The following is a 24,936-nucleotide window of genomic DNA, read 5'->3' as shown; positions in this document are numbered from 1 at the left end:
ATACATCCATAGAAAACCATGCCAAATCAGACTAGATCCTGGCACAGCCTTCTAGCATGCCAGTCCAGTTAAACCATTTTCCAACTCATCTCAGCATGGACAATGGACGTTAAATGATGATGATGATGATGATATATATATATAAGGACAGAATGGACTAAACAGAGAAGGAGCGTATAGGAGGATGGAAAGTGTCGCTGAAGAGGTCACACATGTGTGATGGTAGATTTCCAGATAAACGAGTGAAGAATCAATATATAATGCATGTTTTTATTACCAAAAAAAAATTTGCCATCCTGAAATATAATTAATATATACATGTATGTATATATACATACATACACACATGCACTCACACACACACACACACAAGCTTTCACATAGTTTTTCTCAACCAAATCTCACTCACAAAGTTAACCTGAGATTATGGAAAAAGACGTCATTCCATCTTCAAAAAGTATGGGACACTTTGTATATTATCATAGATGTCCAAAGAAAGGCGGAAAGGTTACAGCTGCAATGCTTTTGACTTCAACTTGTGCTTTTCAAACAAGGCTCAATGAGTGCTAATCAATGAAAGCAATTACTACTACTACTACTACTACTACTAATAATAATAATAATAATAATAATAATAATAATAATAATAACAACGGTAATATCACCACTACCACTACTATTATTATTGTTGCTGCTCTTTCAAAGTTTTCTTTGATCTATAATCACTGTGGACAGCTTCCACAACCAGTCCATGTTCCGTCTCCAATATGCTTTCCCTTTGCATTTTCTCTCTATGTAAAAGTCTGTGGTATTTGTTTTGTTTGTTGTTTTTGTCATGCAATAAGAATGCTACACGCACACACACATGTATATACTTTTATGTGTATGTATGCATAAATATATACATACATGCATGCATGCACATATGACTTTGTACTAAATGAATCTGGTGATTAAGTGGACTTGACAATCCTTGTTCCAGTATCGTGTTTTAGAAGCTGATACTTTAAGACAGATAAGTAGAACATATAAAGATAGAGCTTGCTTTACTTACTGATCATAGATCTATCTATTGACAGTTACATTCCTCCCCTCTTTCTCTATTATTTAATCACTCTTAACTCTACCATCAACATAGCTCTCCCTCTCTATCTAAGCTAATATGCCTCTGATGGTATCTTAATTCCATACGCATTTTAAATCTTTGTCCCACACTCCAATAAAACCCTATCATCTTTAACGACTACAGCAGTATTACTCTAGTAAATTTATAATAGCACAGTTATCTCCCCTGCTTAAACATTTATTGATGACATGAGTGGCCAGTAGTTTTCTGAATTACTTTAACTTTCATGTAAAGCTTTACATCTCACATGTGCACGCACACACATATGCATAATCATGTGTACTTAATCTTGTTTTTTTCCCCAGATCATCTGTTGTTGTTTAGCCCCAGGTCAGCCCCGATTGAAGAGACCTATGATGAAAGGCATTCCAGCTGTAATATGTCCTTTTCTTTCTTTGTTTTCTTATTTTCTTTTTCATTTCAAATTGCTGTGCAGAATCAAAATTTATATATCTACTCATTCTTTCTATTGTCTAGTTTTCATGGAATGAGAGAGAGAGAAAGAGGGAATAGGTGGTGGTGGTGGTGGTGGTAGTATTAGGGATTCTGTTATTGTTGTTTAATACCAAATCATCACTGATCCACCAAGAGATCAAACATATTCCAGCTGTGACCATGCTGGTTTCTTTTTCTTTTTGTTGACAAGTATGTAAACTAGTTCTCTCTCTCTCTCTCTCTCTCTCTCTCTCTCTCTCTCTCTCTCTCTCTCTCTCTCCTTTATCTTTGCCCCCTCTTTCTTTCTCTCTCTGCCTCCCCTCTCTTTCTCTCTTTCTCCTTTGTACCATTCCATGTAAGGCATAAGTTGGCAAGCATGGACCTCTGTGCCAAAGTCATGATTTCTTTTTTAAGGAAACAGCATTTCTTTCCATTTGCTTTCTGCTGGTTTATTCACTGATCACTCTGCTTGTTTCCTGGCTCTCCCAAGCTTACTTTGGGTTAAGCTCTGTCTATATTTCTCAATCTAAACCAATATATCACGGCTGTTATCTCATTCTGCCACACACATGCATTGCTTTAATTCCCCATAACTTAGCAGTTCAGCAAAAGAGACTGATAGAATAAGTACCAGGCTTAGATTAAAAAAAAACATTACTGGGGTTGATTTATTCAACTTAAAATTCTTCAGAGAAGCACCCATGCAGAACCACATAAAAGTGTCTACGCAGTGCCACTTAAAAGTGCCTGTGCGGTGCCATGTAAAAGCGCCCATGTGGTGTTGCATAAAAGCGCCCATGCAGTGTTGCATAAAAGCATCCATGCGGTGTCGCATAAAAGCACCCATGCAGTGTCACATAAAAGTACCTGTGTAGTGCCATGTAAAAGTGCTTATATGGCATCATGTCAAAGCACCTGTGCAGTGTCACATAAAAGCATCCATGTAGTGTCATGCATTAGAGCCCATACAGCATCACATAAAAGTGCCCATGTGGTCTCACATAAAAACACCTGGGCAGTGCCACAAAAAAGCATCGAGCACACTCTGTAAAGTGGTTGGCATTAGCAAGGGCATCCAGACATCAGAACCATGCCAAATCAGACAGGCACCTACACAAAAATGTTACCATACCAGACAAAATGCTTAGCAGCATTTTTTCCAACTTCACATTCTGAGTTCAAATGCTGCCGGGATCAATTTTGCCTTTCAGGGTCAATAAATTAAGTAGCTCAAGTACACTCAAGAATCACCATCAGTGTCACCATCATCATCATCATCGTTGTCATTGCTGTCATCATTATTGTCATGATTGTCATCATCATAATCATTGTTGTCATCGTCATAATTGTCATTGTCAACATCACAATCATCACCATCATCATCATCATCTTGGTCGTCATCATCAACATTATCCTTGTCATCATTATCATCTCCTTCATTGCTGTCATCATAATGACCATTATTATTGTCATCATAATCATCATCATCATCATCTCCACCATCATCGGCAGCATCATTACAATTATTCTTTCTTCATATTTGCCATCATCATCATCACTATCATCATTATTATCATCATCATCCCCACCATCATCGCCAACATCATTACAATTATTCTTTCTTTCTTCATATTTCTTACTTCTTCTACAAGATCCACCACAGTTGTTATTCATATTCTACCCTCAACTTAACCTTGACTGGGCTGACCCACCATCAAAGATATTCCAGCTGTGAACAACCCATCTTTTTATTATCTTACTTTTTTCTTTATTTCGTTTCCCAGACACAGGATTACATATTCAAATATGTACTTCCTTTATTTTTTTTAAATGCAGTAGGCTCAGGTTTGGCTGCATGCTTAAGAGATATGCTACTTTGCTACCTAACCACATGGTTACAGGTTCAATTCCTCTGCAGATTACCTTGCAGGTGTGTCTTCTGCTATAGTTTTTGTCAACCAAATTCACTCACAATGGTCAGTCCAGGGCTATAATTGTGTGTGTGTGTGCGTGTGCGTGCACGTGTGTGTATGTATGTGTGTGTGTGTTCTCTTATCTGTTGTCTTAACATTGTGTGGTGGTGGTAGATGATGCACATTACCATCATACAAACAAGGCTGTTCATTTCCAGTCTTCTGTGAAATCATATCCAGCTAAGGGAAAATATTACCTGTTTATAGAAACAGGAGTGGAGGCACATGGCCTAGTGGTTAGAGCAGCGGACTTGCAGGCAAGGGATCGCAGGTTTGAATCTTAGACTGGCTGATGTGTGTGTTTATGAGCAAAACACCTAAGCTCCACGCGGTTCCGACAGACGGCAATGGCGAACTTATGCTGACTCTTTCGCCAAATCTTTCTCTCACTCTTTCCTCCTGCTGGTCCGTTGCAGCTCACCTACGACGGACCAGCGTCCCGTCCAGGTAGGGAACCTATACGCTAAGGAAACCGGCCCTTATGAGCCAGGCGTGGCTTGAGAAGGAACAAACAACAACATATAGAAAGAGGCGAGGGTTGGTGACAGGAAGGGCATCCAGCAATAGAAAACCCTGCCTCAACAAATTCCATCTGACCCATGCAAGCATGGAAAAGAGGATGTTAAGACAAATGATAATGATCTCTTAAAGTGTGGGCACACTGTGCAGTTGTCTAGGGTTCTCACTAATCTAAGGACCCAGTGTTTTTTTTTTATGTATGTTGTATTTATGTACGAAGGGGGCTCATTCCCCCTACATGCACAAAAAAAAAACAAACATAGATTATCGGCAAAGGTAAAGAATACACACACCACCTGTTTTCGGCAGTTAGGGTTAGGGTTACACCAAAAATGGATGGTGTGCATATTCTTTACCTCTGCCTAGGTTATCTTTACTGGGGTTGTGGCAGTGTGTGTGTGTGGCTTAGTGGTTAAGGTATTGAACTCATGATAGTAGGATTGTGGTTTCAATTTCTGGACCAGGCAATACACTGTGTTCTTTAACAAAACATTTCATGGCAAAAATGAGTAATCCTACGACAGACTGGCATCACATCCCGGGGGGAAATATATGCACCACAGCAACTGGAAATCCAGCCCCATGAATCTACATGACTCAGGAAGGCTGGTTGGAGCATGACTATAATACTGTGACTACTGCTATGATCCCCCTACATTTTCCTTCTCATTGTTTGAGTCTCACTCAATACCCCAGCTCAACTTCACTTGACCTTACTCCATCTCACTTCATTTCACTTCCTGCACAGCAACAAGCCAGCCAGTCAACATTACAGCCAGCCATTTTATTCATTCGTTTTGTCTACGGAGATAACATCCCTATCACCTCTCTCCGTTACTAACTCTCCCTTTTGTACTTATTAATACTAAGTTAACTATCCTGAAAACAATTATTATAGTGAAAGTGGGATGGATGGGGTGGGGAGAAAGGGTAGGGTGCGAGGATGAGAGTGATGATGATGATGATGACGAGTTATAGATAAGTAGTGATATATAAATAGAAATATTGAGATACAGTGAAAAATATGCATTCTTTATCAATCTATTGCTAGCCAGTAATAGTAGTAATAGTAGTAGCGGTGATGGTGGTTATCTTAATACTTTTAAGTAAAAAGCTCTAGTGATGGTGATAATGATGATGATGATGGTGGTGTTTGGTATTGATGTTTGAAGGTGATTATAATGTATCAGCAGCAGCAACAGTAGTAGTAGTAGTAGTAGTAGTAGTAGTATTAGCAGTAGCAAAAGGAGCAGTGGTGGTGGTGGTCGCGGTGATTAGTTACAGTCTATTACCAAGCTTATTTTTGAGTGTATGCACATGTGTATGTTTATGTATGTATTTATATATATATATAAAAACTTACTTGGAGGATAAGAAACGACGCGAGGCTGTGTGTGTGTGTGGTCTCTGATGTATATGTGTGTTGGTGTAAGTTGTATATTAATGTATATGTTTGAATGTGTGTGTATGTATAAGTATGAATTATCTGTTACGGAATCTTTCTCATATTCTGTGTGTGTGTATAATATATATATACACACACACACACACACACACACACACAAATTTATTTGTTCATTGTTGGTAATGTGGTTGCATAGAGCCACTTAAAACGTATTTGTTTTAATCATTTATTTTCACTATTCAGCTTCTGAATATTTTCTGACTGAGGACCATCATCATCATCATCATCATCACTGGCATCATCATCACCGCCATCATCATCACTGTCGTAGTCGTCGTCATCATCATCATCACTACCACCCTCGTTATTCTCATCATCAGTCTTACCATTATCAACATCATCATCATAGCTATCACCACCACAGTCATCATATTTCATATTAACATGGATGTGGGGGTGTATGTCATGTAACTCTTTCTTTCTGTCTCTCTCTTCAACTGTCTTTTCTTTGCTTTCATGCCTCCCTCCCTCCTCTTCCTCCTCCTCCTCATTCATGGAGGGCAATAAACAAAAAACCAAGTTATAATGTTTTAGTTTTATTTTATCTTCTACATGGTCAGAAAGGGAAGGTCAGCACTCACCATGACATTTTTATAGGTTTTTTGGATCTTTTTGGTTTGAACGGCAGTTTTTAACATAATTTCTAGGTAACTAAAAAATTTTAAACTTTGTATACTGGTAGAATGTGTTTATAAAACATCTTTTTCTCTAGGCTTTATTGAGAAAATTCTATAGTTTGTAACATATCTGGTCTTTAATTTCTTGCATTTCGACAATTTCAACCAATCAATGACCATCTATTGAGGTGAAAACATTCTGTGCCGTATGAATATGTCCCTCGTTTAAGAAACAGATTGGGTTTATTTACATTTGTGAAGAAAAAAAGATACCCTTCCCCCACCCGTAACCCTAACCCTAACTAACTCTAAATCTAAAATGTTAAAAACTGCCATTCAAACCAAAAAGATCCAGGGTTTTTTTCCTTTTTTCTGAGACTGACAGCCACGAGGAAGAAAATATATTGTGACTCTTGGACCAAGACTCCCTGATTTGAGGATAGGCCAAGAAAATTTATTACAAAATAGACTATGGTAGAAGGACATTCAACAGGGCAATGGCGGCGGCAGCAGCAGCAATGGCATGTTGCTTAGGACTACCACCTATCTATCTCAGTCTCTCTCAGTTGCATTTCTTCTGAATTTATGTTATAAATTCAAATGCCTTGAGATCAACATTGCCTCACATCTCTTTGGAGGTCAATAAAAAAAAAATACCAGTTAAACACTGGGTGTGTGGGGGGGGGGGAGTCGATGTAATTGATTTGTTTCTCCTCCACAAATCTCAGGTATTGAGCCTGTAGTAGAAGGAATTGTTGTTGTTGTTGTTGTTGTTATTATTCAGTAGTGTTTTTTTTTATAGCCTGCTTTCACTTCACTACCGAGTGCAGCTCTGTGTGCCTTGGGTATGTGCTGTGATTTGTTGTGATGCTCTGATGGTTACTGTATGGAAAGTGTTCTGCGTAGGATTTGTGCAGTGCCTAGTAGTGCAATTTTCTGTATGTTATATGTGTTTGTAAGTCCTGGTGTTTTTGTTATGTATTTGTCTGAATATTTTTTTTATCATGCCTTATGCACCTATTATGATAGGAATTGTTTCTGTTTTTAGATTCCACATTCTGGTTACCTCTATTTCCAGGTCTCCATTTCTTTTAGAGACACGTTGTCATCTGCTAGTATTGATACATCAATTAGAAAGCATTTTTTTTCTTCATGATCTCTGACAACTATATCTGGTCTGTTGGCCTTAATTTCTCTATCTGTGTGTATCGGCATATCCCAGAGTATGGTTGCTTTCTCGTTTTCTGTGACCTTTTCTGGTGTGTGCCTATACCATCTTTTTTCTGTTGTTATTTCATAATGTTGGCATAGCTTCCAGTGCATATAGGTCCCAACTCTGTCGTGTCTGTGAATATATTCCTTCTTAGCCAGGACTGGGCAGCCAGAGATAATATGATTTATTGTTTCTTGTCCATCGCCACATATTCTGCAGTTACTTGTTATATTTCTTTTCATTACATGTTTTTGGTAATTTCTGGTGGGGAGGCTTTGGTCTTGTGCTGCAATTAAAAATCCTTCTGTCTCTGCTTTGAGTCCTGAGCTTCTCAACAATTGCTGGGATTTTTCTTTGTCTATTTCTTTTGCATTTGGTTTAGTCCAGTATTTGCCATGAAGGGGCTTTTCTTGCCATCGTTTTATCATGGTTCGTTGCTGTTCTATTTTTAGTTTGGATTTCATTTGTTTTATAGCTTTTGTTGTTTCTTCATCTTCTTCATATTTGTTAGGTGCTATGATTTCTTGTTTGTATTTGTCAGCTTCCTTAAATACTGAGAACAGTTTTTTGTTTTGCTCGTGTTTTGCCGCTATTTGTATCAGTTTTCCTTCCTTCTGAAGTAGATATTTTTGCAGTCCTATGGTGGTTATTTTATAATAGTTTTCCAGCTGTATAAGGCCTCTACCACCTTCTCTACATTGTATATATATAGCCTTTCTATGTCAGATTTTGGGTGATGCATCCTAGATCTTGTCATTATTTTTCTTGTTTTCCTATCTATTTTGGTCAGTTCATTTAGTGTCCAGTTAAGGATATTGTAGCTGTAACTTATAACTGGGACAGCTAAAGTGTTGATACCTATTATCTTGTTTTCAGCATTGATCTCTGTTTTCAGTATTGATCTAACTCGTCTGTAATATTCTTTTTTATTTTCTCTTTCATTTGTGTGTGTTGTGTCTTATCTAGTTCATGGATTCCTAAGTATTTGTAAGTTTGGCTTTGGTCTAATTCTTTTATTTCATTGGTTTTATCTAGTGGGATGTTGCTACTCTTAACTAGTTTCCCTCTTTTTAGGGTTACTTTGGCGCATTTCTCCAATCCAAATTTCATATCTATTTCTTTGGTAAATCCATGAACTGTCTTTAGTAGTGTTTCCAGCTGTTCGTCATTTGTGGCGTATAGTTTTAGGTCATCCATATATAAACGGTGGCTGATCGTTTTGCCGTAACATTTATATCCGCATATGTTTAGCATATTCGATAGAGGTGACAGTGCCAAGCAGAAAAGGAGTGGAGAGAGCATGTCTCCCTGGAATATTCCTCTTCTAATGGGGATGGCTTTGGTTTTCACAAGTCCCTCTTTTGTTTGGAGCTGTAGCACTGTCTGCCATTTATTCATAGTGTCCTATGTATTTTATAATTGTTGGTGCAACTTTGTTAATGGCTAGTGTTTCGAGGATCCACATGTGGGGGATGCTATCAAAAGCCTTTTTGTAGTCGATCCAGGCCATACTGAGGCCTTTCTTCTTTCTGTGGCTGTCTTCAGTTATGGCTTTATTGATCATTAGTTGATCTTTACAGCCATATGAGCCTTTGCGGCATCCTTTCTGCTCTTCTGGAAACAGGTTGTTTTCGTCCAGGTGCTTGTTTAATCTTTGTGATATTACTGCAGTAAATGCTTTGTACATTGTAGGGAGACAGGTTATAGGTCTGTAGTTTTCTGGTTTTGCTGTCTCATTTGATTTGGGAATTAAAATGGTTTTCTCCTTCGTGAGCCATTCAGGCATTGTCTCTGGCTCTGCCAGTATGTTGTTAAAGTTTTCAGCCAGCTTTTTGTGCATTCCTGTTAGATATTTCAACCAGAAGTTGAGGATTTTGTCTTGCCCAGGTGCCTTCCAGTTGCTTAGTCTTTGCAGTGCCTGGGTGACCTCTTCATTTGTTATGGGGGTCCAAAGTTGCTCAGATGCTGAGTTTGTTGTTTTAATACTCCCTTTTTTTGGTTGTTCGTTCGCCGACCATATTTCTCTCCGGAATTCTTCCACTTCTTCTGCCGTTGGTGCTGCAGTGATTTCTATTTTATTTTTGCCAAGTTCTTGGTAGAACTTTTTGGGGTTGGAGTTGAACTGTTTGTTTTGTTCAAAGAAACGTTGGCGTTTCTCATACCGGTGGATCCTTTGTGCTTTGGCAAGGATATCTTGCTTTAGCTTTTCTTTTATCTCAGGTAGATCTTTTTCTGTGAAGTTGTATTTTCGGAGTATTTTTGTTTTCTTTTTGTTGCTTAGTAGCGTTGATTGTCTACTGATTTCATTAAGAATCGACAGATCTTTTCTCATTTTTTGTATTTTGTTTTGGATGTTATTTATTCACAGGGTTTGTTTGGGTGGTGGTACTCCAGTTTGGATGAGTTTGAGTGAGTATCCAGCTTCTTTTGTGGCTGCTGCATATACTAAGTCATTTAGCTTAGTGATATCGCTTTTTGTTTCAGTGGCTATTAGTTCCGCGACGGCTAGGTTTATGCTGTTTATAATTGATGTTGTTGTTTTGTCTATTTTGATTTTTGGGAGGTATGGTCGGTGTTCCATTTTGAGCTCTGTGGTTTTCAGTTCTTTGATTATTCTACTTTTTATAGTATCATAATCATTAGGCTCCCCTTCGTTGTTTCCAGGTTTTAGATTTGTGTCACTTTCTTTCTCATTTGTATGTTTGTTTGTCGTGTTTTGGCTTGCTGTTTGTCGTGTATTATTATGTATCCTTACGGTCTGGGTTTGTTGTTTTTTCTTTACATCGTTTTTGTTGGAAATGTTACGTTTGTCTTCGTGTTTTACTGTTTCAGTGTTTATATTGTTTGGCATTGTTGTGTGGCTTCTATCTTCATTTTCCTGATGTATTTTTTCTTTTAAATGTTCTATTTCTATTCCTGATATTTTTTTTGCGTTGAAAATATATCTTCGCACATTAGCTAGTTTAATAGGATTCATTGCTGCATCCAGGTCTTTATTTATGTTATTTTGCTTCCATATTTTATACATATATGTTGTTGTGTTTTCGCTCTTTGGGTAGAGCACTGCTGTAAAGTAGGCATGCATGTAGGATTGAAATGTATTCCTCACGTGTCCATTTATGCCTTTTTGGTTTTATTTGCGGGACATGAGGAACAACGTCCGGCCCATTATTTTGACGGTTGTCATTTTCATAGGGTGCCGGTCCGTTCATTTCTGTTAGTCACATTGTTTTGCACGTGTAGCTTTTTGTACATTTTATGTTGTAAGTTTACAGTACGTACTTATTCTTGGGTTGAATAATACTGGTATTATTTAATTTATTCGTAGTTTTTTTGTACATGCTGTTTGGAGCTGGAGATGATCTGGTGTTGAGGGATCGTAATGTATCAAGCATGTTTACATGTGCTGTGTTAGCGGTGGAGATGATATCGAGTTAAAATGCATCATTTCGTTTGGAAAATAGCAATAAATTTCAATGAGTATTACTTACTCGGATATAGTCCAATCCTTTGTCAGTTATTTTTTAGCTCCATGCGATGTCTTTGTTTCCGATGTTTGTGGATAGATTTCGGAGCACTGTTTTTTCGCTCTCACATGTTAAATGTCCCCAGTGTTTTATTATTATTATTATTATTATTATTATTTATTATTATTATTATTGTTATTGTTATTGTTATTATTATTTTTATTTTTATTGTTATTATTATTATTATTGTTATTATTATTATTTTTATTATTATTATTTTTATTATTATTATTATTGGCAGAAGCCATGAGTGTATTGACTGCTCTTTTCATTGAATGTAACATTAAAACAATATTTAAAAGGAGGAGAGAAAAAAACAATAAACTGAACAGTTAATTAATTAATCGATAATATATCAAAGTGGATTAATTCACACAAACGAGCCTTCGAAATGTCTATGATAAGTTATTAATGAGATTAACATTTTTCAAATTATTAATCTCAAAGGATTGGAAATGAAAAACCTTGCTTTTTTTTTTTTTGCTTTTGCAATATTGATATTCTATCAGTTTGAGTTTTGATTGTTATGTGTGTGATTATTGTCATCAGGTGTCTTTTGTCATCAAATGTTTCATAATAGTTATCAGGTGTCTCATAATCTTCATCAGGTGTCTTCTTATCCCCATCAGGTGTGTCCTTAACATCATCTAGTGTCTCTTTGTTGTCATCATTAAATATTTCGTAATTTTTATCAGGTGACTTGTTGGCACCAACAGGTGTCTGTCTCCTCATCAGCAGGTGTCTCCTTGTCATCATCTGGTGTCCCTTAAGTGTTACGAAATGTCTCATGAGATATGTCATAAAATTACTACAAATGTAAGGGGTCATAAAGCAGCAGAGAGCTATCATCAAACCATCCTTCAAGCTATAATTACAAGCCCTTTAGGAGTCATAAAACTGCAAGGATCTATCATCTAACCAGCCTTCAAAATAAAGTGTGATACCTATAATTACAAGCTATTTAGAGGTCATAAAACAGCAGGGATCTATCATCTAACCAGCTATCAAGCTAAGGTGAAATAACTATAATTACAACAGGTTTAGGGGTCATAAAACTGCAAGGATCTATCATCTAACTAGCCTTCAAACTAAGGTGAAGTACCTGTAATTACAAGCCATTTAGAGGTCGTAAAACAGCAGGGATCTATCATCTACATATTCTTCAAACTAAGGTGAAATAACTATAATTACATGCCTTTTAGGGGCCATAAAACAGCAAAGATTTATCATCTACATATCCTTCAAATTAAGGTGACTGTAGCTATAATTACACACAGCTGTCAAACCAATTAAGAAACTTTTATACAGGTGTTTGACCTGCTGAATATAACAGCCAGTTCTGTCTCACTCACACTGCCACCTTTTCAGGATCCCAAAATCAACCTGCCTAAGACTGACTCTATTAAACTGTTAAAATGTTAATTACAGATCTTAGACTGAAGTCTCATAATCACATGACAGATAGTAAATTCACATTGACAAATATTTATCTTGTATAAGTAAGTTGTGAGTTATTTCACTAATCTTCTCATTGTTCTTGATGGTTTTGAGAATTTAAATGGAATGCTTGTATATTCTTGTTAGAAGTATTGTCACAAAAGAGTGAGACAAGGGAGTATTCATTTGGTGTGCATGTCTATACATTTTGTATGTATGTATATGTTTAAATATATATATATATATATACACTTTTACTTGTTTCAGTCATTTGACTGTGGCCATGCTGTAGCACCGCCTTTAGTTGAGCAAATCAACCCCAGGACTTATTCTTTGTAAGCCTAGTACTTATTCTGTCGGTCTCTTTTGCCGGACCACTAAGTTATAGTGACGTAAACACACCAGCATCGGTTGTCAAGCGATGTTGACGGGACAAACACAGACACACAAACATATACACACACACATACATATATACATATATACGACGGGCTTCTTTCAGTTTCCATCTACCAAATCCACTCACAAGGCTTTGGTTAACCCGAGGCTATAGTAGAAGACACTTGCCCAGAACCCAGAACTATATGGTTTGTAAACAAGTTACTTACCACACAGCCACTCCTATGCTTGTATGTAAACTATGTATATATATATATACATACAACATACATAGGCAGAGGTGTGGCTGTGTGGTTAAAAAGCTTGCTTTCCAACCACATGGTTCCAAGTACAGTCCCACTGTGTACATGTGTTTATGTCCCAGTAACTTAGCGGTTTCGACAAAAGAGACTGATAGAATAAGTACTAGGGTTTAAATAAAAAAAATAAGCCCTGTTCGACTAAAATCCTTTAAGGTGGTGCTCCAGCAAAGCCACAGCCAAATGACTAAAGTAAAAGAATACACACACATATATGAGTGTGTATGTATATATATATAGATGTGTATATAGCTATATGTATGTGTTTATACACACACACACACACACATATATATAACTGGAGGCGCAATGGCCCAGTGGTTATGGCAGCAGACTCACGATTGTAGGATCTCGGTTTTCAATTCCCAGACTGGGCATTGTGAGTGTTTATTGAGCAAAACACCTAAAGCTCCATGAGGCTCCAGCTGGAGGTGGTGGTGAACCCTGCTGTACTCTTTCACCACAACTTTCTCTCACTCTTTCTTCTTGTTTCTGTTGTACCTGTATTTCAAAGGGCCAGCCTTTCCACACTGAATCTCCCCAAGAACTATGTTAAAGGTACACGTGTCTGTGAAATGTTCGACCACTTGCACGTTAATAAATGAGCCCCCGGCATCACATGTGCCAAACTGTATCGGCCTTTTCCTTTCCCTTGGATAACACTGGTGACATGGAGAGGGGAGGCTGGTATGCATGGGCGACAGCTGGTCTTCCATAAACAACCTTGCCCAGACTTGTGCCTCAGAGGGTAACTTTCTAGGTGCAATCCTATATACATCATAGGCTCCAAACCTCCAACATTCCTCCATTTTTCCTGAGTGTAGGATTAATATACCTTGTTTGTTGTTCTCTCACCTGTCTCTGTCTTTTGTTTTTTTTTGTTCTTTTTTTGTACAATTCTGAATTCTGTGTGTATATGTGTGTATGTGCATGTGTATGTGTGTGTAATCCTAGATATTTTTAAAATGTGGCAGGATGGCCACAGCTGGAATCCTTTTCATTATGTGCTTCCTCAATCTGAGCTGACCTGGGGCTATCCAACAACAACAACATCTAAACAGATGTTACCTAAACATAGGTGTTGTTGTTGTTGCTTGGGGGCAACATTTAAGACACTATAAACACATCTGCTCTTTTTCATTCACTCTTCCTTTTATTATTTTATTTTTGTTTTCCTCTTAACCCTTTTAGCATTCAGATTACTCCAGCAAAAGCAATGCTTATTTATTTACGTTGATTGCAAATTAATCAGGCATTATCCTGAAGCATCAGACTCTGATGGTGTGATTGTTTATTTTTAGAATGACATTGTAGGGTTGTTGCGAAAGGTTGGATCTGGATAGTTTTAACATAAATCAGAAAGAACATTTTTGCCAGATTATCAAATGTAACGTTTATTTATTGTTATTGTTTGCAATTTAATCATGCATTATCTTCTAGCTTTGAGATTTTGATGATGTGATTGTTTATTTTTAGAATGACATTGTAGGGTATGTGTGAGAGACCAGATCAGGCTTGTTGAGCTTAAAACAAGAAGAATATTTGGGCCAGATATGACCAGATTAAATGCTAAAGGGTTAAAGTTATTTTCTCTGAATTGCGTCTGGTTTCATTTCACATATCTGTCTCTCTCTTTCTTTCTCTCACTATTTACCTGTCTGTCTCAATTGTTTTCTTCCTGTGTGTATCTGTCACTAACGCACACACACAAACACACACACTCTCTCTCTTTCATACACATACACACATTCTCTCTCTCACACACACACACACACACACTTTCTCTCTCTCTCTCTCTCATGCACACACACATGTATATGTGCATATGTTGGGTTTCTTTCAGTTTCCATTTACGAAATCCGCTCACAAGGTTTTCATCAATTCATGGGTTTAGTAGGGGACACCCAAAGTGCAGCACATTGGGACTGAACCCCAAACCATGTAATTGCAGAGCAAACTTTTTAACCATACATTATATGTGTGTGTTTATATATATATATATATATCAAAATAAGCAACAAGTATATCCGAGGTAATGTGGTACAATCATTTCATGCTACTTCATTTTATTAAACACTGTTAGTATTACATCTGTTTTAAAACTGATGTAATACTTAAAGTGTTTAATAAAATGAAGTAGCATGAAACGCTTGTACAACATTACATCGGATATACTTGTTGCTTATCTTGATTGTAATCACCCCATAGATTTATATGGATAATACCATATACAAAATTCTGGTGCCTTTGACTTAAGTACCATATTCATTTGAATCTAAATTTTGCTGAACTTGCGGCCCCTGGAAACAAGTGAAGCAATGTTTCCCTTAAAAATTATAGATACAAAATTGAAGCTATATTACTCATTTTTCATAAGATCGTTCTTCTAATGTTCTGTAAAATTAATATAAACTGCATGACATCATAGGCTTCAGGCTTTTATTGTCACATTTAGCTTCAGATGACAAGCCATGGCAGATGACACAAAAAAACCGTTGCAATGGAAACAACACGAGCTGTTGCATCCTTTTTGGTGTAATATTTTAGATGCTAATAAATATTTATACGCTTAGATTAAGCGTTTCTGTCAATTTGCAATACCTATGATATATATAATGTTACAATGTTATGTAACACATAGGAAAAGTGAAGCAAGTTGATGTTCTGCTTCCATCAGAGAAAATGTAGTTTTCTGCGTTTATTCAAACTATTTTATACTTTTTCAAATTACAGAATACCCTTAATATAAAATGTGATTTTTAAAAAATTTTAAAAACAGCTGTATAATATAAACACGTCAATTTGATTCAAATATCTATGTAACAGAAAATTTTGGTCATTGCTTCCCCAGCCAGAAAGATCACCACACGGCCCTGATATATATATATTTGCATGTATGTATGTATGCATATAAATGTGTGTGTGTGTAAATATAAATATATATTCTTTCTGAAATTAAGGATAAGATCATTTTAATGATTTATTGACTGGCCCAGCAGGAAATAAAAACCACATAGGTAATTTTTATATACTAAATTTATAATTATATACTTAATTATTTTAAAGGGATCGGAATAACCTCTCTAACACACCAGAGACAGATGTCAAATGGCATGAAGAACCACCTTATTTCTCCTACAGCTCAGGTTGTAAACGAACAAATGAAAACGAATAAATACAACTTTCCAGTTAATACACACACAATACACAATTAACTGGAAAGCTGTACTTATTATTATTTTTCATTTGCTTTTGGTTCTTAATAAGGTGGTTCTTAGTGCCATTTGGTAACTATCTCTAGCTGTTGTAGAGGTTATATATAAATATATATATAGATATAGGAGTGGCTGTGTGGTAAGTAGCTTGCTTACCAACCACATGGTTCCAGGTTCAGTCCCACTGCATTACACCTTGGGCCGACCAAAGCCTTGTGAGTGGATTTGGTAGACGGAAACTGAAAGAAGCCCGTTGTATATATGTGTATATATATATATATATATATATATACACGCATACACACACACACACACACACACACACATATACTTAGAAAAGTTTTGGCCAGAATTGGCCTAGGTCATAACTAACTTAATAGACGACCCCCACCCACCCACCCCAGGTAGACATTTAATGATGTTTCATATTACAGTCATTCTTTGAGCACCACTGCCCATTTGAGTAAAGAGTTATCATTTGCAGAGAATATGTCCAAGTGTGAGTGGTTTATCTGGAATTTGTTAGAGGTATTTGTCAAGGAACAGTTTGTAAAAAAATTCATGAAGATTTTTTTCTTCCCTTATGCGTCTTGGCAAGATGTTAAAGAGAGCAGGGCCAGTTGAGGTGAAATAGTTCTGTCTTAGTTTTGTGATATGATGCGAGAATGATTTTTGTAGAGGCCAGATGGCACGGGAACCAAGCCTTGGGTGAATTTTAACGTCAATGCCAACATCATTTATACTGTTTACATGAAGTTCTATCTGAGTCAGATAAGTGTTTTTAATTTGTTTTCTTTTTTAACGAAAACGATGCAAGCTATAAGAAATAATACAAGCCAGTGATTTGTACTTTATATCTTGACCTTCAATATTTTGGGGTGTATACATATGCTTGAGAACAGAAAATTCAGCTCACAGCAACGTATCTCCAAAGATTTCCTGATGAAGGTTCTTAGCCCCAAAATATTGAAATACAAGGTATGAATACAATCCATTGACTTTGATTATTTCTTATATACACCGCATTGTTCAAATTAAGAAAGCACACATACGCACATGCATACATACGTACACACACACACACACGAGAAAAGAAAGAGGTTATTTGGTTTTATAAAAGTTCTCTTGTTATTCTTTTCAACTGAACATGTTAGTAAAATGTCAAGATGATGTAATAATACACTCACACGCAGACATACTACAAACACCACACACACACACATAGCTTTATTACTGTCTTGCCAAGATTCTTCATTTAATCATCTATCATATACTACCTGCCTCCCAACACACACTTTCCCCAGACACCACAACCACTGCCAACACCAACACCACAACCGCATTTGCTGTTACCTACTGCACTGCATACTTGTCTTCACCCTCACTGCATGCTCCCAATGCTACTACTACCACCACCACCACCACCACAGTTACTACTACTATTATTACAGCACCACCACTATTACTATTACAGCCATTGTATTATCTCTACTACATACTATGTAATCATGCACCACTGTGCTTCCGCCAAAACCACATAACACACTCTGTACTACCACCACCACCCTCACTATCACCACCACCATCACCAACAACAATGGCTTCAGTAAACCAAGAATGCTTTTATTTGGTTGCTAGACTTGCTAGAAATCACAGCCAAATCTCCCTCAAAGTATAACCTGACATCTTAAAATGTGAGAACATACAATGGATAATGTAGTCCTCAATATCCTTTTCACAAAAAAATGGAAGACTGGGTGGTCATACTTGGAACGCCTTTGATCATATATGTGTTTTCTCAGGGTGTACATGAACTAGCAAAGGAACTTGTATGTGGTTGTACACCCTTCTAGAAACAGCAGCCAAAGTTTCCTAAATTTACACCCTACCTTCCATCTTTGAAATGGTCCAGTCAAGGACTACATTGAAATATGGTAGTCCTAGAAACATGATGCCTAAGAACAATGGAGTGGTCATGGATGGAACATTTTTGATCATAAATCAGACCAATGAGTACCTTATATCTTACTATACTTGTTTCAGTCATTGGACCGCTGCCATGCTGGAGCACTGACATGGAAATTTTACTCAAGGAAATCAATGCCAAATCTTAGTCGCTTAGTCTCTTTTGCTGAACTGTAAAGTTATGGGGATATAACCAAACTTACACTAGTTGTCAAGTGGTAGTGGAGGACAAATGCACTCACACACACACACACACACGTTTGATGAATACCCATACCAGCTTGGAAAATGGATGTTAAATGTTGATGATGATAATGATATGACAGGCTTCTACATAGTTTCCACCTACTAAAATTCACTCACAAGGCATTGGTGAGTCCTAGGTGCCTTGCAGTGGAACTGAACTTGAAACCTTATGGCTGCAAAGCGAGTTTCGTAACAACACAGCCACGCCTACACCGAATTACATAAGGACTACAGAGCATGCCATCTCACTAATTACTAAACTAACACTACCATTAGCACCACCACCACTACTACTATTGGTGCCACTGCTACCACTACTACTTCCACCACTACCACCGCTACTACTGCTACCGTTACCACTGTCACCTCCACTACAACTGCTGTTACTGCCACTACTGCCACCATTACCAAAGCCACCCCCACTACTACCACTACTATTGCTACTGCTGCCACTACCACCACTACTACTGCCGCTGTTACCACTGCCACCACCACCACTACTACTGCCGCTGTTACCACTGCCACCACCACCACTACTACTGCCGCTGTTACCACTGCCACCACCACCACTACTACTGCCGCTACTACCACCGCCACCACCAATATCACCAACATCATCATCTCTTATATTTCTCTCATTTACAATAACTTTTCCTTTACTCAAACATTGTTTATTCAATTTTCTTATCAAGAATTCATTTATTCTGCTCAAGTGCAATGCATTTCATATGCACTTAAATACTGCAGGTATGCACATGCCTATATATCCATACATAATACATGTATAGCTGCATGTGTTTGTATATATATATATATATATATTCATTTGAGTGTGTGTATATGGAATGAAAACTTCAAGTTATCTTAACGTGTTTGTTTTGCTCTAAAGATAACAAAGAGTTCCTTCTTGCATTGATGGAGGTAATGAAGAATATTGAAAGATGTAGAGCCACATGGCCTAGTGGTTAGAGCAGTCGACTTGCGGTCTAGGGATTGCGGGTTCGAATCTCAGACTGGGCGATGTGTGTGTGTTTATAAGCGAAACGCCTACTCTCCACGCAGTTCCGGCAGAAGGTAATGGCGAACTTCTGCTGACTCTTTCGCCACAACTTTCTCTTAATGGCAGTGCTCCAGCATGGCCACAGCTCGTGAGCTGAAACTAGATGAAAAAAAATGTAATGTTCATTCTTTTCTTTGAGTCATTGATTACAAAATCTCAAATTTAGGGGATGGTTACAGGACCATTTTAACAACATTCTAAGCCCTCAAGCAAATCAGTGCACTGGGCCCTGTAGTATTTAATAATTGATAGCAAGCCACAACATACATAGATCAGAGTTGGGCTCCAACATCAGTGAAGACCCCTGGCAAATTAATACTCTGGACCCTATGTTATTTATTTATTGACAGCAAGCCACTGCATAAACAGATCAGAATTGGGCCCCTAGACCTGTAAAGACCCTGAACAAGCCAATGCACACTGATCCCTATAGTATTTATTTATTGACAGCAAGGGAGGTGAAAGAGAGAATGCCCTAAAAATATCTTGAGGAGAAATACTGAAAAAGGGTTGAAAAAGCAGGACTCCAACTGGAACCAAGTAGAAATGACAACCCATAGTCGAGAAGAGTGGAGATAGGTTGTTGGTGGCCTATGCTCCATAGGAAACAAAGGGGCTTAGGTGATTAAGTGCTCCACTTGTGGTATTACTGGATTATATGGTTACCTGTAGCATGTTTCCATCGGTCTTTGATAGAATTGGTTTTGACCTAACACTCTGGTACTTGACTGGTACGATTTTGTTTTATTGACCCCAGAAGGTTAAGAGGCAAATTTGAACTCGGAGCATAATGAGGAGTCATAATTGAGTGCATACCACAAGGCATTTTAAAATCTGATGCTCATCTGACATATGCTCTGTCTGCCATGTTGCTTATTTTCTTTGCAAAGCAATTATTTATTGCAATCCTGGGCAGATGAAATGATGGGAAGTCTTTGTAATATCTCCTTCATCCAACTCCCTTGTGGCAAATAAAAGAAATCATCATCACCACCACCACCACCACCACCACCACCACCATCATCATCATCATCATCATCATTATTATCACTCATATTGATGATAATACTTTTATTTGATTAGTCTATAGCAGGGACAGTATAGTGAATTGAATTTATAATTCATATTTGTATGTATTAATACATGTATGTATGTGTGTGCATGTATATATATATATATATATGTGTGTGTGTGTGTATGTATGTTGATCTGTGTATTTGGCCATATGTTTTGTATGTATATTTAACTGTGTTATGTGTGTGTGTATTATATATCTATATATGCCTTTATTTATATGCATTTCTCTACAGTTCTGTATGTATGCTGTATTTATATGTCTAACCACGAGACACAATTTCACAGCCATACTACAATACATATGATATGACTGTGTGTTCATATATTTTTAATCATTGTATTAGAACTCTGGTACAAGGAAAAAGAGCTGACAGTGACTTCGAAGTTTTGCTGTTGGTTGGCCCTCTTCAGATTAAAGATAAACCGCTCTATGTATAACTCTACATGTGAAGTCGCATGGTTCAGTGGTTAGAGCATTGAGCTCATAATCAAGAGATAGTGAGTTCGATTCCCAGACCGGACTGTGTGTTGTGTTCTTGAGCAAGATACTTTATTTTGCGATACTCCAGTACACTCATATGTAGGGATGCATTGCGGCGTCAAATGAAAATATAACACATACATATATATATATATATATATGAATATATGCATATATACATACGTATAAGTACATGCCTACATATATATGTATATATACATGCATATATGGGTACAGGACATCAAAAAAGGTAGACACAATGAGAAACGAAAACATAAAAACAAAAACATGGAAAACGAACTTTTTTTTGAACAACAAAAAAAAAAGCAAAGAGAGAACCAAGACATGCAACATAAAGAACATCAGTTGTCCCTGTATATATATATATATATATATATATATATATATATATATATATATATATATATATTTAATATAGGACAAAATTTTTTCAAAATTTTATCAATGACCAGCATATTAAAAAATACCTTTATAGGTTAAATTATAAACAACTTATAAATAAGGGCAAATGAAAAAATTTCTAATATATATATATATATATATATATATATATCTTACATATATGTAAACATGGGAGCAGGCATGGCTGTGTGATTAAAATGTTGGCTTCCCAACCACATAGTTTCAGGTTCAGTCCTGCTGCACAGCACATTGCTGAAGCATATGTCTTCTATTGTAGCATCAAGCCAACCAATGTCTTTTTAGTAGATTTGGTGGATAGAAACTGTGTGAAGCCCATGTGAGTGTGTGAATGTATACATAGAATATTATGCATGTGAAAGCACGGTTAGGGTATTGCACTCGAGATCATGAGATTGTGGGTTCAGTTCCCAGACTGGGGTAGGGGAGGGGCACATTTTGTTCATGAGCAAAAACACTTCATTTCACATTGCTCTGTCGGTAAGAGAGTTGCAGACTCGTTATTTTGTCAGTAGAGACAATAATCTCCTGGTTCTCTAACTTCTGAGTTCAAATCCCACATAACCGGAGAAGGCAAAGGGAAACCACTCCAGTATTCAACCTAGGTCTGGTCATTGTAGCCAGAGTTCCAGTAATCTACTTAACAGAGACAGGGTGGCGTGGGGGGTTAAGTGCCCTCCCAGGTCATATAGAGAGTGCTGGAGAATGTTCACTTACACAGGACATACCCAAGGCCAGACCACATCTAGACTAGACAAGACTAGATTGTATGTATGTATGTATGTTTGTGTGCTTGTGCATATATGGAGATTAAGAACTTCTACATCCTGCATATGTGGTATGTAAAACTGTTGAGTTATAGACACTGAAGTTTGTTGCCATTTCCCCATCAACAAATCATCTGCTGCCTCTACATTTTTAAATATGTTTACAATAAGAGATCCCTCACTGGAAAAATAAGAAAAGGTGAGCAACAGGAAGGGCATCTATCTGTAAGACATTAACTCATCGATTTTGCCTTTCATTCTTTTGGGGTCGATAAATTAAGTACCAGTTGCATACTGGGGTTGATCTAATCGACTGCTCCCCTTCCCTAAAATTTCGGGCCTTGTGCCTAGAGTAGAAAAGAATATGTATATGCATCTAACCTATGCTAGCATTGGGAAATGAAAGTAAAAACAAAATGAACAAATTTATACATGTGTGTATTGTATATTTGAGTCTTAACGATGGTTTGGAAACACATGGCATGCTATACAAGCTTGTCTGACTTTCATGTTTTCCACAGCATGAAACCAATAGTAGCTTAGATTTAAAACCTGTGTTCATTAAATGATATTTATCTCTCACTGGATGGAGTACATTTTTTTCGTTGATCCCACCAACACTGGAACAGTAAATAACACATGCACACATATATTAGTAATAACATGGTGGAATATTCATTTATAATAATGTATGTAAGACATGTTCATATAAACTTGTACATGCGTGTGAAGCTACACATATTTCACACACACAGAGGAGGACATGTTAAACTCTTTATTGAGAAACTGATCTGTGAAAACCCGACAAACGTTTCATGTTTTAAAGATTTGTGATGAAGTAGTCACATCCCTTTCAATGTCCTACTTGAAGCTGGCAACTTTTGCATGTGCATGTGTGAGTGTACAATTATATATATATATATATATATATACACACACACACACACACACACACACACGTTAGTAACTTATTGTTTGGTGGTTGGGTGGTTGTAGTAGTTATAAGTGCTCCTTCAGAATGGATCACATATATATATATATATCAGTGAAGGCACATGGCTCAGTGGTTAGAACATCAGGCTCACAATCATGAGGTAGCCCATGAGCCTGGCTAGACTTTAAAAGGGTGCACTTATTATTATTTTTATTATGTAGGTAACCAGTTATGCAACTGATGAAAACCTATGCACTTGTATGTATGCATGTACATTTTTATGTTTGTATTCGAGTATGGATATTTATATTACTTGTGTATATGTGTGTTTTCGGTGGTTTTGTTATACGGTGCCATATTTAACAATCCTGTAAATAATAATAATAATGGTATTTTATATAAGCTTAAAGCTTCTGGTGATCACCGTGCAATGACTAAGGAACACAGTCTAATAATGTATATAAGCACAAAAAGAATAAAGCGTAAAAGAGGAAACCCTTATATAAATATTTAATTTGTAATCAATTTACATATGTATACAAACACACATTCAGTCTCACTTGAATGGTGCTTTTTATGTTCCACCAGCATGGGAGCCAGTCAGTCGGCACTGGCACTGGCCACACTCGAATAGTACTTTTTACATGCCAGTCATATACATATATATATATATATATATATATATATATATATATATATATATATATATATGGGGGGGGGTCTGTGTTTGCCCACCCCACCACCACTTGACAACTGATGTCGGTGCCTTTACTTCACCATAACTTAGTGGTTCAGCAAAAAGCAACCAATAGTCGATTGATTCAACTAAAAAAATTTTTCAAGGGTGGTGCCCCAGCATGTCTGTAGTCCAATGACTGAAACAAGTAAAAGATAAAAGATATAGTACGACAGGGAAAGAATTTTCTGCAATAAAAGAAGAAAACAAACAAAAAGAAACCGAACAGTTGTAAGGATATGAATATTATTGGTAGAACTAACAAGATTAGTCACCAACGCCATGGCTAAAGAGTCTATACTTTCTCTCCTTTATTTTATTTATTTGACGCCTTGTTTCTAATATTTATTTATTCTTGTGTTTGACATTGATGTAATTTCAGTTCCTCTTTTTTTTTTCTTTGTATGAGTGTGTGTGAGTGTTGTATTAGTCTATGTGTATTTGATTTCTGGTTATAATTAGGTTGCCAATTAAGAGAATTTCCGAACCTGAAAATGTTAGAAAGTGTATGTAAGTGCTTCTTCTTCACCAAATGTTTCCTTGTGATAAATGTTATGTTTCTGTCAGTTTTCTTGTTTCGAGTGTCAATCTAGTTCAATGTTTAAGGCGCCGCACTCAGTAGCAGTCTTGAAGATCAACCATTTAAGATCAATAGTTTATGTAGAAATTGACAGTAAAGCATTAGATAGGAATTACAGAACACACAGCGCCATTTATTCTGGTAGTAAATTATCATCATCATCATTATTTTGATAATTATTACCATCATCATCATCATCATCATTATTATTGTCATAATTGTTGTTTGCAATATTGGCAGAAATGTTAGAGCATTCGACCAAATGCCTTGTGGTATTTGTTCCACTCTTTTCCACTAGTGATTTTCAACCAGAGTCCATATAAGATTTTTGTGGCTCCACAGAAACAAAATAGCAAACATAGGACCCACAGTAATTTATTAAGGGTCCATGAAAAACTTTTGCTTTAGATGTATGTATTGCAAG

At 36.9% G+C, this 24,936-nt stretch overlaps 1 protein-coding gene across 1 annotated transcript in view; it reads left to right on the top strand.

Moving 5' to 3' along the window:
* Positions 1–1,450: 1,450 nt before the first annotated feature.
* Positions 1,451–24,936, top strand: part of LOC115218391 (RING finger protein 150-like) — a 144,121-nt gene continuing 120,635 nt past the window's right edge. The window contains exon 1 of the mRNA XM_029788178.2: positions 1,451–1,500. The gene's annotated coding sequence lies outside the window, so the exon portion shown is untranslated. The remainder of the gene's footprint in view (positions 1,501–24,936) is intronic.

Source organism: Octopus sinensis, linkage group LG13 (genome assembly GCF_006345805.1).
Source record: "Octopus sinensis linkage group LG13, ASM634580v1, whole genome shotgun sequence".
Lineage (NCBI taxonomy): Eukaryota > Metazoa > Mollusca > Cephalopoda > Octopoda > Octopodidae > Octopus > Octopus sinensis.
This window is presented reverse-complemented; position numbering and strand designations above follow the sequence as displayed.